General features: G+C 38.2%; 1 protein-coding gene across 1 annotated transcript in view; it reads left to right on the forward strand.

Annotated features, from left to right (window-relative positions):
• LOC118814346 (transmembrane protein 211) overlaps positions 1-15,761 on the forward strand; it is a 165,495-nt gene that overhangs the window by 147,439 nt on the left and 2,295 nt on the right. The window lies entirely within an intron of this gene.

Consider the following 15,761-nt stretch of genomic DNA (forward strand, 5'->3'; position numbering starts at 1 on the left):
TTTTTGAAGAAAAACATGTATCTCCATTTTATCCACGTTACAGGAGAAGTTCTTAACTTTCAATCTAAGTTCATGTAACAAGAATTTGTTCTATATATTCATACTATGCAAAAGACACCTAAGAAATAAGCATTTACCTTGGCAACAAGTGTGTGTTTGCTTGTAAAAACAACATATTAGAATCATTAGCAGCAAGTAATAAAAAAGGTACAGTAGAAAGCAAGTAATAACAAACTAACATTGTAACAAAATAACATTGAAACAAAATAACATTGAAATAATATTTGTTATTCCAATATTTCAAAATAAGTAGTTAAGTGCTAATTTTGAAAAAAACAAAGTTTGGTTCCAGATTCTTCTTCGTCACCCCCAGTCATCACATAGATTTGTTAAATTCCATCAGCAGCACACTTGATTTAACATAATAAAGTGTTCATTGGCTAAAACATGTTTTGGATTATAACTACAAATAATACTGGGCTTCCACAAGAAGTTTAGAAGTAGTTAAATGATCACTTTAACGTGTGTAAAATTACTACTTATTGTATTAATGTTATTTGTTTATTCTAACATTTTTCTGAGCAAATAAACACATACTGCCTAGATACATCTCCAAAACGTTTGCATAGTATTGTAAATGTAAGTATGTGTATGTAGAAAGAAATTTCTAAGCCTAACCATAAAGCTAACCTTAACCTCAGTAAACAAAAAGAAATGATTTTGCTCTGTCAGCTGTGAAAATTGAATCATGAAGCTTCGTAAAAGGCACTTTTATTAGTCCTGACACTGTGGGTTAGCTATTTTTCTCTTTGAAAATGTATGAAAACACACACACACACACACACACACACACACACACACACACACACACACACACACACACACACAGCTATCAGCCAACACAGTTAACAATTAAAAGAACATTAATGCTGGCATGTGCCTTGTGTTACAAGTATACAAGTTAACCGGAGTCTCAACCCAATCTGGGCAACTGCATTAGTCACTCAAACCAAACACGTGGGAACTGACATGCTCTATTTTTACGCTCTAACACAGTTATCCCACATGAATGAGTTCCCCCGCAGCGCTGTGTTACCTAGGAGAGCAACACGCCCCCACTCACTCACACACATATAGAGCCAATCTTTTTGTTATGAAGTTGACGTTCTGTTAACAGGTTCTAGTAGGTTCATCTGCTATGTAGTAAACTGTTGAGACAGCTGTTGGGCTGATTTAACCTCAAACTCAACCTCAGCCTCTCTCTCATTTACCTTAAAACTCACAACATCTGAAACATTTTCCTTATTTAGCCTCTTGCACACCAAGGGCAGGCGCTCCCTTTGACATCTAAATGAATTAAAGGCCTTAAAATGTGAATGGTCACATGGAAATGCAGGTAATTAAGGTGATCGATTGCCTGTGGCACAGAGATAAATGTGTGCTGCTTGAATGAATCCTAAAGTCAGTTAGCCATACAGTGTTGTTGTGTCATATTCAGAAAAGAGTGCAATAATTTAGCTGCAGCTAACGCATATAAATAGTTTATAGAAGCTCTATGAATCATTAAAGGAATAGCCCATCGTTTTTCAGTGTTTTTAAAAACTTTTTTTAAAAAACATTTTTTTTGTTAAAATGCATGGTTATGAAGTAAAATGCAACAAATTGACCCATAAGACTTAGAGATTTGATTTTATGCTACACATTTTGGATGAATGTTAAAATACTCATTCATAATTCACATAATAATCTGAAGATGTGGTGTCAGTGAACTGTTCTAAACCTTGTGGTTGAACAAGTCTGTTTTGGACTCAGTTTTATGCCCTGTGGGAGATCATTGTTGTCATGTGTTGCATTAAAATGTTTTTTTCTTTATAAATCCCCCATCAAAATCATGAAACCACGTTTTTTGAGGAGAAACTGACTATTTATGCCGTATATAGAAGCCTCTTCTAAAACACTGAGGTTTGTTATGTTCACTTTTTTGCTGTAATTATGGAACATGGGTAAAGCTGATGGCTGCTAGAACACAAAAAAACAGTGTAAACTTTCATGGCTGTAACCAACTATGAGGACACCGAAGTCTGGACCTTGGTATTTTCAGAAGGGTTTTTCATGTCTGTTCATTTGTGAGGCTGAATACAGAAACAGCAGCATTCTGAAAATGGGGTAGCACTATTGGACCTATTCTGGATTTACATAAGCACAACAAACACTGCAACACTTCACTCTATTGCATGCATCTGCTTGCCACAGGTGCATCTGCCCAAAGAAAACGTCATAACTAAGTTAAAATTAAACAGCTGAAATGAACAAAGATATGTAAAAACAACACAGCAATCTTAAAATTCTAAACCTAATAATCAAAGCAAATCAAACCAAAAACATATTGCCATAGCAGGCAGAAAAAAATGTTTTTGGACATATCATGCCTTACCTTTACTTAACTGAAGTAATGTTAGATTACTTGACATTACTTGACAATAATAACAGAAAACTGACAACTTTTTAAGGCTTTGGATAGGTAGAAATTGACATAATTTACAGGACAGAATCTCACTTTTAAATATTCCCAGTTACATCTTTTATAACATGTTTAATGTATGCTTTTTCAGTAATCAAATACAATAGTTCCAGTGAAGGGTAATGTTAATGCTACAGCATTTAATGTATACAACTTTGTGGCATCAGTTTGGGGAAGGTGATTTGCTGTTCCAGCAAATTGACATACTCGAAAATCCTATGGAAAGCCTTCCAGAAAGAGTAGAGGCTGTTATAGCTGCAAAGAGGAGGCCAACTCCATATTAATGCCCATTGATTTGGAATGGGATGTCGAAAGCTCATCCTATGTGATGGTCATGCCATATAGTGTACTTAACTTTATATAAACAATATAAACTGTGCATATGTAATAAAGTTGTGGCAGTAATGGGCAGAGTGATGAAGCTGATTGGCAAAATTTACTAACAGATAAATAACTAATAGAAATCTCACTAATAGATGTTTTGTGTTGCATACTGGGTTTGTGCCTGTTCACAAACTATCTATAGAACCATTCATGTTCTTACACATTCTTGTACATACATTGAAAAAATAGTGCTTGGAATTTACTGGGTTCAGATGTGCTCATCGGTTTCACGTGAATTAAACGTTACATCATCACAATTACTGCCAAAAGTAATTAAGCTGAAGTGAAATAATTGTGTAACTCATTCAAGTGGAACTGCTTCACACATGTGAAATAAATTCTGTTTTTTCAGTGTAGCGCTTAAGATTCAGCTCGTATTGTGGGTCTGTAGTATCAGGCCTTTTAGCCTTAACTGGAAATTGTTTGCTGTTGCTTATTTCCTGTCAGCATCCTGTGGCCAAAGGCTAAGCGACATGATTAATTCAAACACAGAATTTCTTTCTTGAGCAGCTTTTCTGTTTCTTTATCAGTTAATTAGTCCTGTTTAATTGGATTTAGTGCAGCAAATGAAACTTCAATAAAAAAATCATTCCACTTATAGTTTTTGATAGTATTTTTTATGTTACACTACTGGTGCATTATGTCTGTTTCAACTTGTCAAACCTCAGAAAAGCAAACTCCTGTGATGCATATTATGTAATGTCTTGAAGTATTTTGCTATATCGCACACACTTAGTTCTTCAAAATAATTCCACAGAAGAAACCATTTTGGTTCCCTAAAGAACATTTCAACAGACAGCTCGTTAAAGAAGGTTTTTGTGAATGAGTCGCGTGAAGAATCATTCAAGTTCAAAGAACCTCTACATAATGTAAATATTCTATACGGATTAAAAGTTTCTCCTGGAACTAAATGTTCAAGCCAGGAACCATTTAAGAACCTTTATTTATAAGTATGTGCTGACTGTACATGCTCATGTATATGGCTCTACAATGTGGTGGAAGACAGTCTGTTTTAATGTAATGGTGGGCTGGCAGAAAGAGAGAGAGAGAGAGAGAGAGAGAGAGAGAGGGAGGTCAGCTGGTCATCCTCAGAGGGAAATGGAAATGGTTCCCCGGCCCCGGCCAATGAATAGCAATTTCCAGACGCCTCCTGCCACATCTTCAACTGCCATTATAGAGAGCTAGACTAGGAAATGGCTTACTGCAAGATTGAGATGGCAAAGAGAGAGAAAGTGTGTGTATGTGTGTGCATGCACAGGATGTACAATAATATTCGTCCAGATACACTCCAAACAGTGAAGCATCTCTGGGTAATTGAAGCAGATTTCCACATGCTTCATTTCTTTATTTATTCATTCATTTATTGTCCCAAACGAAGAAAGAAAATCTGCACTATAAGTCCAAATGGAAGAAAAAGAAGACAACACTTGTCCTTCCAGCAGAAAAAAGCATTAATGTTCATCAAGCTTGTACGGAATGAGGGGAAAATAACCAAGAGTGGGATTCTCTCAGGAAAATAAAAGAAAGGAATAATACAAATTAGACAACAACAGAGCGTTCGCCCTCCGACAAAAAAGCCATTTTGATGTACGACTGTGTCGCGCTGGCTGTAATTAAACAATATTTCTGGGCTTTCGCCGGGGCCCTCAGCATACGCCGTATGTCAACGCGTTTCATCACTGACAAAAACACGCCTGCTGCCGCAAAACAAATGAGAGCGCTGCGCGCAAATAAAGATTTATTAGCCTTTTATTGGTATTACATTATTTTATTTTCTCCATCCGGCATCTGAACATGTTTGCAGGGAAGTAAACTGCTACGGCATCTTAGAAGTCAGTTATCGACAGTGATAATATAAGCATGGTGTAATTTTATATTAATTTTTTCTCATTCGTAGGTCAATGACAGAACAATTCTGTTGAAAGCTCACATTACAAACTTTCCATTGAATCTACACAATCAGAGGTGTCTATTATGATTTGAATGTGATGAAAATGTGTATAGTCTTGAGTTTGGGAAAGAAACAAATTAATCTTTACATTTTTACCGTTTTTGACAAACAAACAAAAATAAAACAAAAAAATGTCCAAGCTCAAACCTGTTGATACAGAATGTAAATTTAATGTAAATGTAACGAATTATATAGCTAACATTAAATAGATCATATAAATCATATATATACACCGATCAGGCATAACATTATGACCACCTCCTTGTTTCTACGCTCACTGTCCATTTTATCAGCTCCACTTACTATATAGGTGCACTTTGTAGTTCTGCAATTACAGACTGTAGTCCATCTGTTTCTCTGCATACTTTGTTAGCCCCCTTTTACCCTGTTCTTCAGTGGTCAGGACCCCCATGGACCCTCACAGAGCAGGTACTGTTATTTGGGTGGTGGATCATTCTCAGCACTGCAGTAACAATGGTGGTGGTGTGTTAGTGTGTGTTGTGCTGGTCTGAGTGGATCAGACACAGCAGTGCTGCTGGAGTTTTTGAACACCTCAGTGTCACTGCTGGACTGAGAATAGTCCACCAACCAAAAATATCCAGGCAACAGTGTCCTGTGGGCAGTGTCCTGCGATCACTGATGAAGGACTGGAGGATGACCAACACAAACTGGGCAGCAGCAGATGAGCTATCGTCTCTGACTTTATATCTACAAGGTGGACTGACAAGGTAGGAGTGTCTAATAGAGTGGACAGTGAGTGGACACAGTGTTTAAAAACTCCAGCAGCACTGCTGTGTCTGATCCACTCAGACCAGCGCAACACACAATAACACACCAGCACCACGTCAGTGTTACTGCAGTGCTGAAAATGATTCACCACCCAAATAGTACCTCCTCTGTGAGGGTCCATGGGGGTCCTGACCACTGAAGAACAGGGTAAAAGGGGGCTAACAAAGTATGCAGAGAAACAGATGGACTACAGTCTGTAATTGTAGAACTACAAAGTGCACCTATATAGTAAGTGGAGCTGATAAAATGGACGATGAGTGTAGAAACAAGGAGGTGGTCATAAATATATATAATTGTTCTGAGGTTCTATATATGTGGTGGTATAGTAATGGTTTATGTTTAGGGCATTCTGTGGTGCTGAATGACGCTGTCTGTACTGTTCAGGGTACAGGTGCCAGTGATGTGAGGTCATGCTTGTGAAGGAAAAGCATTTTATTTTCTCTGTGGCTGAGTGAGAATTCAAAGCGTTCGCTGATAAAATCATGAGGGCAAACAGATACAGCTGGGGGACAGAGGAGGCTGCCGGGGAAACACCTGACATGAGCATATACCAGCACACACACAGACACAGACACCCCTATTTCAACTCAGCATGTGTGTGTGGTGTGTGTGTGTGGTGTGTCTACAGTGAGTGAGTGTCTACTGGTTTCAGTGCAGGCTCATGGGTCAGAGTAGATAAGCACTGAAACATTTGTTCTGGTATTCAAACAGGCCTGCAGCATTCCCCTGAGTGTGTGTGTGTGTGTGTGTGTTGATGCAGGTGACTGTGCTCGGCATGTGTGTGTGTGTGTGTCTGGGACACCAGTCGGTGTAATCATTGAGACAATAATCTCCAACTGATTTGAGCCTGTTACAACCTGTCAGACCAGGATCATCTCTCTCTCTCTCCCTCTCTCTCTCTCTCTCTCTCTCTCTCTCTCTCTCTCATTCCAGTCACATTATATTTCCTGTATTAAGTTTAACTGAATGTAAATCTTTGACCTCACAACAATTCATTAGAATATGATTCTTTAGGCAACAATTAAATTAGGGTTGCAAAGTTTGGCAAATGTTGATTGATAGTTGGCCATCATTAGTCAGTGATCATCCATTAGCTGAGATATTGAAAAGTGGTTCTTGTATGGATGTGGAATGTAGTACTGATAGGGATTCCAGGGGGTACCAGGCATAAACTATGAAGTATACAGCCCAAATTCATATTAATCATAATCTACATGAGAACCCAGTTTTATATAAAAAGAGGGGCTGACAACTATATGTTCATAACCAAAAACTATAGTGTATATTGTATAAAAGTGCGTTTTGAATGACTGGAATACAGTTGTATGCAAAAGTTTGAACACCCTCTGTCAAAAGATGCTTATTTTCTAAGTGATAGTAAGTCAACAGATCCTCTAGAAAACATAAATATCGCATTCTGCTAATTTTAGTGCACAATTTCTGTTTATATGCTGAGTTTAACATATTAGAAAAATGAAACAAATTATAATAACTAACCCCGCCCTCCAGATATGTTAAATCCAACAAATAAACAGTAACTGTGCATAAAAATGTGCAGAAGTGTGTCTATGAAGAGGGTGTGTACTTTTTTCACTAACCTCAACATGTAATTTGACCCAGGGGCTCCTAACTGTATGCAGTGATGGGCTGCTAAATGTTCTATATTCTGAAGCTATAAGTTTCCACTCTTTACCAGCCCAGATTAGAACAAACTTAAGTACCATAACTGGTCTAGCTTTGGCTCAGTGTACCTCAGTAGTTCCCAAAAGCCGTCACCGTCCACCACATCCTTCTCTATAATTCTCTCTATAATTTTGCGTGCCATGTGTGATTTGCTCACATCACCGTAAATTACACTTTCTCTCTGACATGGACGAAATAGTTATCTGCCTTATTGTTTACGGATGATTGCTTGCTGCAGATGTTACATTGTTGTAGTTGTGCCATCATCCTTTCGAATAGTGGTCCCAAATACTCTTTGTATCTGTGCGCTAAATTTTATTAAGGCTGTCTGATGGAACCAATTACCCATAGCATCCTCAAGCAAACAAGTCAAAAACATTCCTCAACTTGAATGATAAACCCACCTGTTCAATCAGCAACTGTTGTTTATTGTAAATAAAATTAAATTTAAGTTTTTTTTAACCAGTAGCATTGGTCAAACAATTGTTTGTCAGTTAACAGTTAAGCGATTAATCATTTACATCCTTAGATTCAAAGTGTCATTTCACCTTACTTTGAATTTTGGGTGCAATTTAGAATTCTTTATAAAATCATACTTTACACACAAATGTGACTAGAAGATGCTGGCCTAAAAAAGAACAGTTTTATTGAATGTTATTATAACGCATTATTAAGGCAATATGCCACGCGAGGCTGTGCGTCAAAGTCCTCTAGGAAGGATGTCCACTCAGAGTCCATCTTAACAAAACCCAGGGTCCTATCGTTTTGAATGGGGAGAGACTTATAAATCTGAAACTGAGTCACATTAACATTTCAAAAACAGGTTTTTAATGACTGGTAAAATAAATATATGCATTAAGTTTGCAGCGTTTGACCTAAAAACACAAAAAATGTGTTTTTACAGCTTGTTCTGTTCTTGTATTGCATGTGCATATCTCAACAACGAGGGAGGGCTTTTCTAGCTTGCGGCTTTCCCGGCAAGCCGATAGGCTGTTTTCATTGAAGGGCAGGACTTTTCCCATAAACAGTCGACATGTTGAGTGTCACAGACTTTTCTGATCACTTTTAAACCACTGAATGTCTCCCCCTCTTTTATAATGTCTCTTCTGTGCGTTGCTGTGATTTTAGCATGGAGAAGGGGTTATCACGACACAAAGCGGAGTGCCTGAAATCACAGTAACGCAAGACCTCGAGCGGCTTACTGCTTTTATAAAATGTGGCAACATAAAATATGATAAATACACACATTTTCAATAAAAGATGTAAGTTACAATTAATAAATAAACATTTTTTCCACCAAGAAATTGTTTGTTTAGAGTATACCATTGTTACCAAGCAACTATGGACAGCTGAAGGACAAGAACTTTGACACCCATCATTGTATATTACAGTAATTTCATAAACTTTTATATTTTGTGTTATCATATATTAATGAAAATATAATAATCCAACATTTTTCAATGCAGAAACTTTTTTTGTGTACTTTATGTGCAAGAATAACCTAACAGTGCCACACATTTGTTTTCCCACACTGGGTTTATGAATACTTTATATTGCAGTTTTACAGTGAATAATTTATGAAATACGTCACTTCAAAGCCTAACACTGAATATTAACAGTAGCGGTTTAGCCTGTTTAACCTGCTGTCCTTTAGTGTAGTTGGTAAGAAAAGTTTTCAGCACCTCATTTGCTGGTCCGTGGAGCAGCATTCAAAGCATTATGATTTATAATGACTTGGCAAGTAAATGTAGAATTCAACTGTGAGGCAGTTCGAGGTGTGTATATTGAGTATTTCACAGCGGCTTCGAACGCATCTCAGCCAATCCAATTTCAGGACTGGAACTATTTGCTTTCTAAAATCAATTCAAATGTTCCAAAATCATTGCAGTTGAATCGTCACCTTCAGATCGATGCATCATGATGATGCGGTGCATTTTTCACAGTCTAGGTCCAATTCTTTTTATAGCCAGCGGAACTGGTCTAATGAAGTCATCTTCTACAGTTAAACAGCAGGAGAAGAACCTTGGACTCAATTTGTGTGGTATCTGCTGCAGTCTAATTAACTCCAAATGCATTAGGGAATAGTTAGCCTCACTGCCAACGGCTTCTAGACAGGCCGGTAAATCAGGTCATTGTGCGACTGTGTACACAGCTGTCATGGGAATTGTGGGTAATGTAGTTTTACTAACCACTAAATTGCTCGGTTCAAGACATATTGGTTCAAGCTGGCTTAATATGGCAAGATAACAGGGGTTTATTAGGAAAACATTTGTAAATGTGCCATGACTGAATGGGTGAGCACATACATACACATACACACCATCTTACAAAGTAACATGCACCTCTGACCAACAAGACTTCACAATGAGGCCTAGCATGGCACTGCAGAACTTGCAGAGCCTGCATGTGTGTCTGGATTCTCCCGTGTGTTTGTAGCAGTTACGCTCAGCAGCATTAACACACTTTCACGCTTCGACGCCACCTCATCACACACTTCACACACACACCTCACTCAGTGCAGTAGAGGGTCAGCTTCCCACTAGCTGCTCTTCACACCTGAGGGAAACGTATTGAATCATTCTCTCTCTCTCTGTGTCTCTGCCATGCGATTCTATGTGGTCTTTGTTCAGATGGTCATTCAGAATTTCTCAAGCATGAACTGTACACTGAGAGCATTTTACAGGTCAATTCTCAAATTCATTTACAGAAAGAATGATTTATTGGCAGCGTGCTTGATGCAATGAGCTCTTCGTGCAGTAATAAGTATATTTTAATTTAACTATTCTTGCTCAACAGATGCATTCTTTCATAGTAATAGCTGCAAACATAAGGCTGAGTTTCTAGTTTAAAATGGTACGCTACTGAGCTGGACTATGTTGCTGTAAATTAGGCATGTTGGAAACAACATGATTATCTAACGAAAAACTACACCCGGTCTGTATTAACACTGTGACCTTTCACACATATACAAAATAAATATGATTTCACATTAATACACACACCCTAAATATTTATCTGTATTTTCACAAAAACTGAATTGTATGCTACAACCTTTCATTAAGTCAAATGGGATTTCTGCCAGTGTTTTTTTTTGCCAGTAAAGCTCGTCCATCTGTGGATCTGAACAAACACATTTGTGGGTGAAGTATGGATAGATCAATTAGAACCATAGTTGCAATACATAGCGTGGTATTACTGTAAATATGTAAGGATATTTTTTTTTTAGGCAACAGTTACCATTTTGCAACCACTTACTGAGTGTTCACATGGAGACCCTCAGGCGCTCCTCAAACTTTACTAAGTCTACAGAAGTTCGAAGAGTCAACACTTTCTTCTTGAGAGAAATGTAGAGAGATCAGAGGCAAAAACCGCATATGCTGTAGCGCAGAGGCGGATGAGTTTTTGACTGCTAATTAAACCTCATTACCCTCCTGCTCGGTAAGCTTGTGAAGTATTTACTCAGACAGCCATGGTGGAACTCCAGTGCCGAGGTGGGTGTAAAGACAAGCTGTTAGTCTCCATTTGCCCTCTGAAATATTGAGTGTGTGTTTGTGCGTGTGCGTCTTCAGAAGGAAAGCATCAGGAATGATTTTTCACCCTTTGAACTCGCGCATTACTCATAACACACAGCTGCAGTGAGATGGAGAGATGTTGTTAGAGATAGAGAGAGAAAGTGTGTGTGTGTGTGTGTGTAAAATGAATAGCAATAAAGACAAACTGAAGGCCTGAAGGAAATAGTTTGTCAACAATATGCACGCAGTATATGTAATAATGCACGTTTATGTGGGTATATGTGTAATATCAGTGTATGTAAGTATCCTTTAATACAGACAAACAAACAACACTTGAATATTATCAGAGGAGACAGTTGATATATAAAAATTGGAATGGCTTATAATGTTCAACGTGGTGGTTGTGTTACGGGAAGCCCTACCCTTTATTAAAAAAGCACCAATTGCCTTGCTAGTAAAGGCAGAACCAAGAAAATACCCCCATGTTGTGGGGATATATGCGTGCCTAGTTGCTGTAGTAACCTGAAAATACGTTATCTTGTGTTGAGCCGCAGTGACCAATTTTCTGTTTTTGTCTAATTTTAATGATGATTTCAATTGTTTTAAATGTCAGCTTTGCTTTCAGTTTTGGGTTTAAGGTCTCTTTCAAACAGATCGGACTCTCGTCTTGTGTGACTGCAAATTTCTGCCCAGGGGCATTGCCAGTTACAAGGACTTTGGCATCTGTGCATTTCCAATGAAACTTCTCTACCCCATTCTCCTCTAGTTCACTCTTCCGTCCATCAAACCACCCATTACCGTCTTCTTCCCATCGCCACAGATGTGCAATAACCATAGTCCAGGCCGTGCGGACCGCCCCATCATACCCAGGCCTATTGCAGTATGCATAAAGTCCTGCCATGCATGACTGAATGGGGAGTTTGAGGCCTAGCACACTAGCACACTAATGCGCTTTACTGCCCTGCAGCTATTGTGGGGACAGCACTTTAAACTGACCATAATTGCATTTTAACTGCGCTTCCGTAGCAGTAAGCCACTCTATTAGCGCTCTACCTGCCACCAAAGTGCGGCTTTCACTGTCCTTTCACTCCCCTGCTGCTGCATTGTGGGACAATCCCCTGCTTTTTCAATCAGAACACCTGTGTTTGCGAGAAAATGACATGGCAACCGGAGCACTTAATGAAAATCGTTCTATCATAATAAAAGCTTTTCTCCTCTTGTATTGTAGACATTAATTGAGGATGTAGCATGTTGTATTTTACAATACTTGTCTGTGGTTAATGGCAGGAGCAACTCATAGGCCATTTGTGGAGTCAGTGCCAACATAACAAAAACATAATCCTTACTTAATATACTCATTAATGCCAGTGGTGGAATTGTATTCCAAGGCAAACACCTGCACTGTAAGGAGAGCTAAAATTTGGCCCATTGTAATGTACCATCACTAGAATCCAAATCAAAATAGAGACATTATCCTGGCCCATTGTGCTCTGTGAGTGCTCTGACAGTATAAAAATAGCTTCCTTTACACCCTTTGTTTCATATTGACTATGAAAAATCACATGGTTCTCATCGTTTTCGTCAAATTGAGTCCACATAGTACAGACTCAGCTGCATGCCATACCGACATTGACCGCAACACGTCCAATAAATATATCATAATGAGTGGCAATGGGAAACTGATTGCAGTGGCCTTGGGAGGACTGATCTGAGATCAGCTGGACTGTAATGAGCTCTGTCAGACAGGGCAAGTTTGGAATGTTATTACACCATCCAATGAATCCCATCATCATATCATTTGTCACTCTTGTGCAGCGTCGCTATAGGATTACACCAGCGCCCAGTGAGGCTTATGGATGTGTGGTTAGCCAACCCTGCCATGCAAGAAATGAGCTTTTGCTGCTCAGTATTCATGTATTTATTGAGGATATTAATATAAAAGATAACATAAATGTAGAACACACACTAAGGCTCTGTGTGGTTGCATATTCATGTTAAGCCAAAGACACAGACTTACATTCAATCAGAAGGTGAGGCTGGATTTGAATGTCAGAATAACGCTGCATTACTAAATATTTACCAATGACATTTAATCACACAATCTGACGCTGCAAGCAAGGGCTTTGCCATTTGTGTGTGCTTGCTATTAGGTTATTCTTACAAGCATGACAAATACTGGGGCCCAACTTGAAAAAATTACAATGACTAAAAAAAAGTTTTTTTTCTTTTTTTTGATATGCAAATAATGAAATCTGCAAATACTACTTTTTTTTTTTTCATTTTTCTTATTTTTTTTTTACTTCTGCCACATCACAATTTGTTGTTTTGGTTCCCTTTCTACAGTTTACAATGAACCTATTAAAGTAAAGAGATTTGACCTATAAAAATAATACAAAAAACTTGCTAATTAAAAAAGCAAAAATTTATAAACATCAGTAATGAGAAATAGATATGTGGACACACTTTGATAGTGCGAATTACTTTATAAAATCCCAAAAAACTTTAAAATAGAAAAATTAAGAAATACTTTCTTCTGTACCTTATAGAATCTAATTGATCTACTCATTATAAATATTTTGTTTATCTTTATGCCATGTTATAATTGTGCCACTTAAATATTTACTTGAGGCTTGAGGCAGCTTTATGAGAATGACCCTATTGTTTGTACCAGAGCCAGTGCTCGCATTCTTTGTATTCAAAGTCATGGAGTAAACTCTTTGTCCCTCACACAGTGTACCTGTTTGACCCTGGATCTAAACTTAGCCAAATGAGACGTTTTCCGTATCTGCTAATGGTGGCAGTAAATCAAAGTCACAGCTCAAATCACAGCTGGACTGTGAGATTTCAGGGTTTCCATGTGGACTCCTTTGAGCTGCTGAAGTACAGATAGGGACTCAGTGCTGTTCCCAGGACGGTGCTGATAAAGCCGGGTATTATAGCTCTGCAACAGGACATCTTTGAGAAACAGGTCCCAGAACAGGTTAGATAAAGTGATGTATTACAGCTACGCAGCTGTGTGCCATCTCAGAGATCTCTCACACACACGCCCTGTGGACTCTGGCTTTATCTGATCCAGACTACAGTTGCCCCCAGGTCTCCTTACTCGAGCTTCTGCAGACTCCAAGGCTTAAACACTTATGCGCTGGCTAGGGGTTAACAGAACACTGCTGCTGCTATTCGTAGTACACAGTATGCAGTTGTGGAATAATTTTAGTGTAGATCCTAATAAGACGTCACAGAGTCTGTTTATGTTGTTATTATTTATAGTACACACTAACTCAATAATTTATTGCAAAGTACCATTAGCATCCATTATCATTAGCATCTACTAGCACTGCATGTGATGGATAAAATACTGCCATTATTGCTAAATATTGTAATTGCAGTATGCACTGCAGTATAAATTATTTATGCTAATTACTGAATTACCTTGATTCATCAAAACACCCACAGATACATTAATGTGGAACTGTGACTGGTCGAGTTTCTCACAACACTGTGGGAAAAAAACTCTGTGAATGGTTAGATAGCTCATTTGCATATTGTAGGTTTCTATTATAACTGTATAGCAAAGGTCAATATTGCAGTAATGAGTAATAAACAATGCACTGTGCAGCCATGGTACTTTTGAGAGTACATTTTGTTTTACTACACGATCAAAATAGCAGCATCCATTAGTGCTTTTAGTAATTCCCTCATTGAAGTGTTGGTACACAGCCAATACTGTTCCCTTAATTTATAGATCCAGAAAGAAGGCGTTTTGGTGGTTCTTCTCCTTTTGCTGTCAGCTGTTGTGTTTTCGGAGAAGGCGCGTAGGTCTCTCACTGTGTCTTTGTGTAAATGGCGGTTTGATAAAGAAGGCCATTATGGCATCATTAGCAGACAGGCTTTAAACTGCCAGACCCCCACTGATATTCACAGACCGGTCTACACAGACCTGAACTCTGGGTCTTCCCATCAGAGGAAGGAGGGAAAGAGGGCAGTGTGGAGGAGACGGATTAGGTAAAACCTCATTATATAAAGTTAATTAATGTCAGTGACTAATGTACAGCTCTTTCTGACAGTTCTACTACTTTGATGTGTCTGACAAGTTAATTTTTTAAATACAGTTGTCTGAGTATTCCCAGCTCAAATAAACATGAAGACATCATGATGGCTCATGCATAGCTAATACAGTAGTGCATAATCAATGACAAACCCAAACTGGTGCTGTCTGAGAAGACCAATGACGTGATGGCTGTCTCCAAACGGATTACTTCACTGTTGTAAAACAGAAGCACTCGTTTAAAAAAGGTTTATTTTCTATCATGAGCTATAAATTTCTTTTTTTTATTTGGCTTGGCAGCTAGTTTTTGTGTTCCAATCTACTGGATATTTTCCATGGCGCAAGTGGACAGAAAGCTGTGGATGTATTGACAGAGGTTTAGCATGCTCTAACCACAAACTGCTAATGCTTCTGTGTACTACTGTGTAAGTACTCTACCGCCACCAAGAGGATATAGTATGCCACTACAGTAGAATTCATTAAAGGGCCACATACATAGAAAGTCACTGCTGATTCATGTGCCATTATATTTTGTTATTCTAAGAGATGGTTATATAATGAACAGATTATAAAGTCATAGTCCAAGCAATCATTTGCTTTTGGTGACAGGGAGATTAGTAACAGATTTTTATCAGTTCACAGAAAACGTTTTACTAAATCTTGGAGAACTTGCCAACAAACTCAGAAATTGTGTCTCCCAGAGTTTGAATAAGCTATTCTGACTTGTATTTAGGGTTGTCATAATTATTCAAAAAACTTTTTAAAATGTACCTTCTTAGTGAATTGCCATTGAGGTAATTTTCAGTTCTCCTGTTCATCTCTCTTATAGTTGCCAGTCACCCAGTTTATCTTTTTCAATTGAAGTATTTTGCAACG

The sequence above is a fragment of the Colossoma macropomum genome, unplaced genomic scaffold (assembly GCF_904425465.1).
Source record: "Colossoma macropomum unplaced genomic scaffold, Colossoma_macropomum, whole genome shotgun sequence".
Lineage (NCBI taxonomy): Eukaryota > Metazoa > Chordata > Actinopteri > Characiformes > Serrasalmidae > Colossoma > Colossoma macropomum.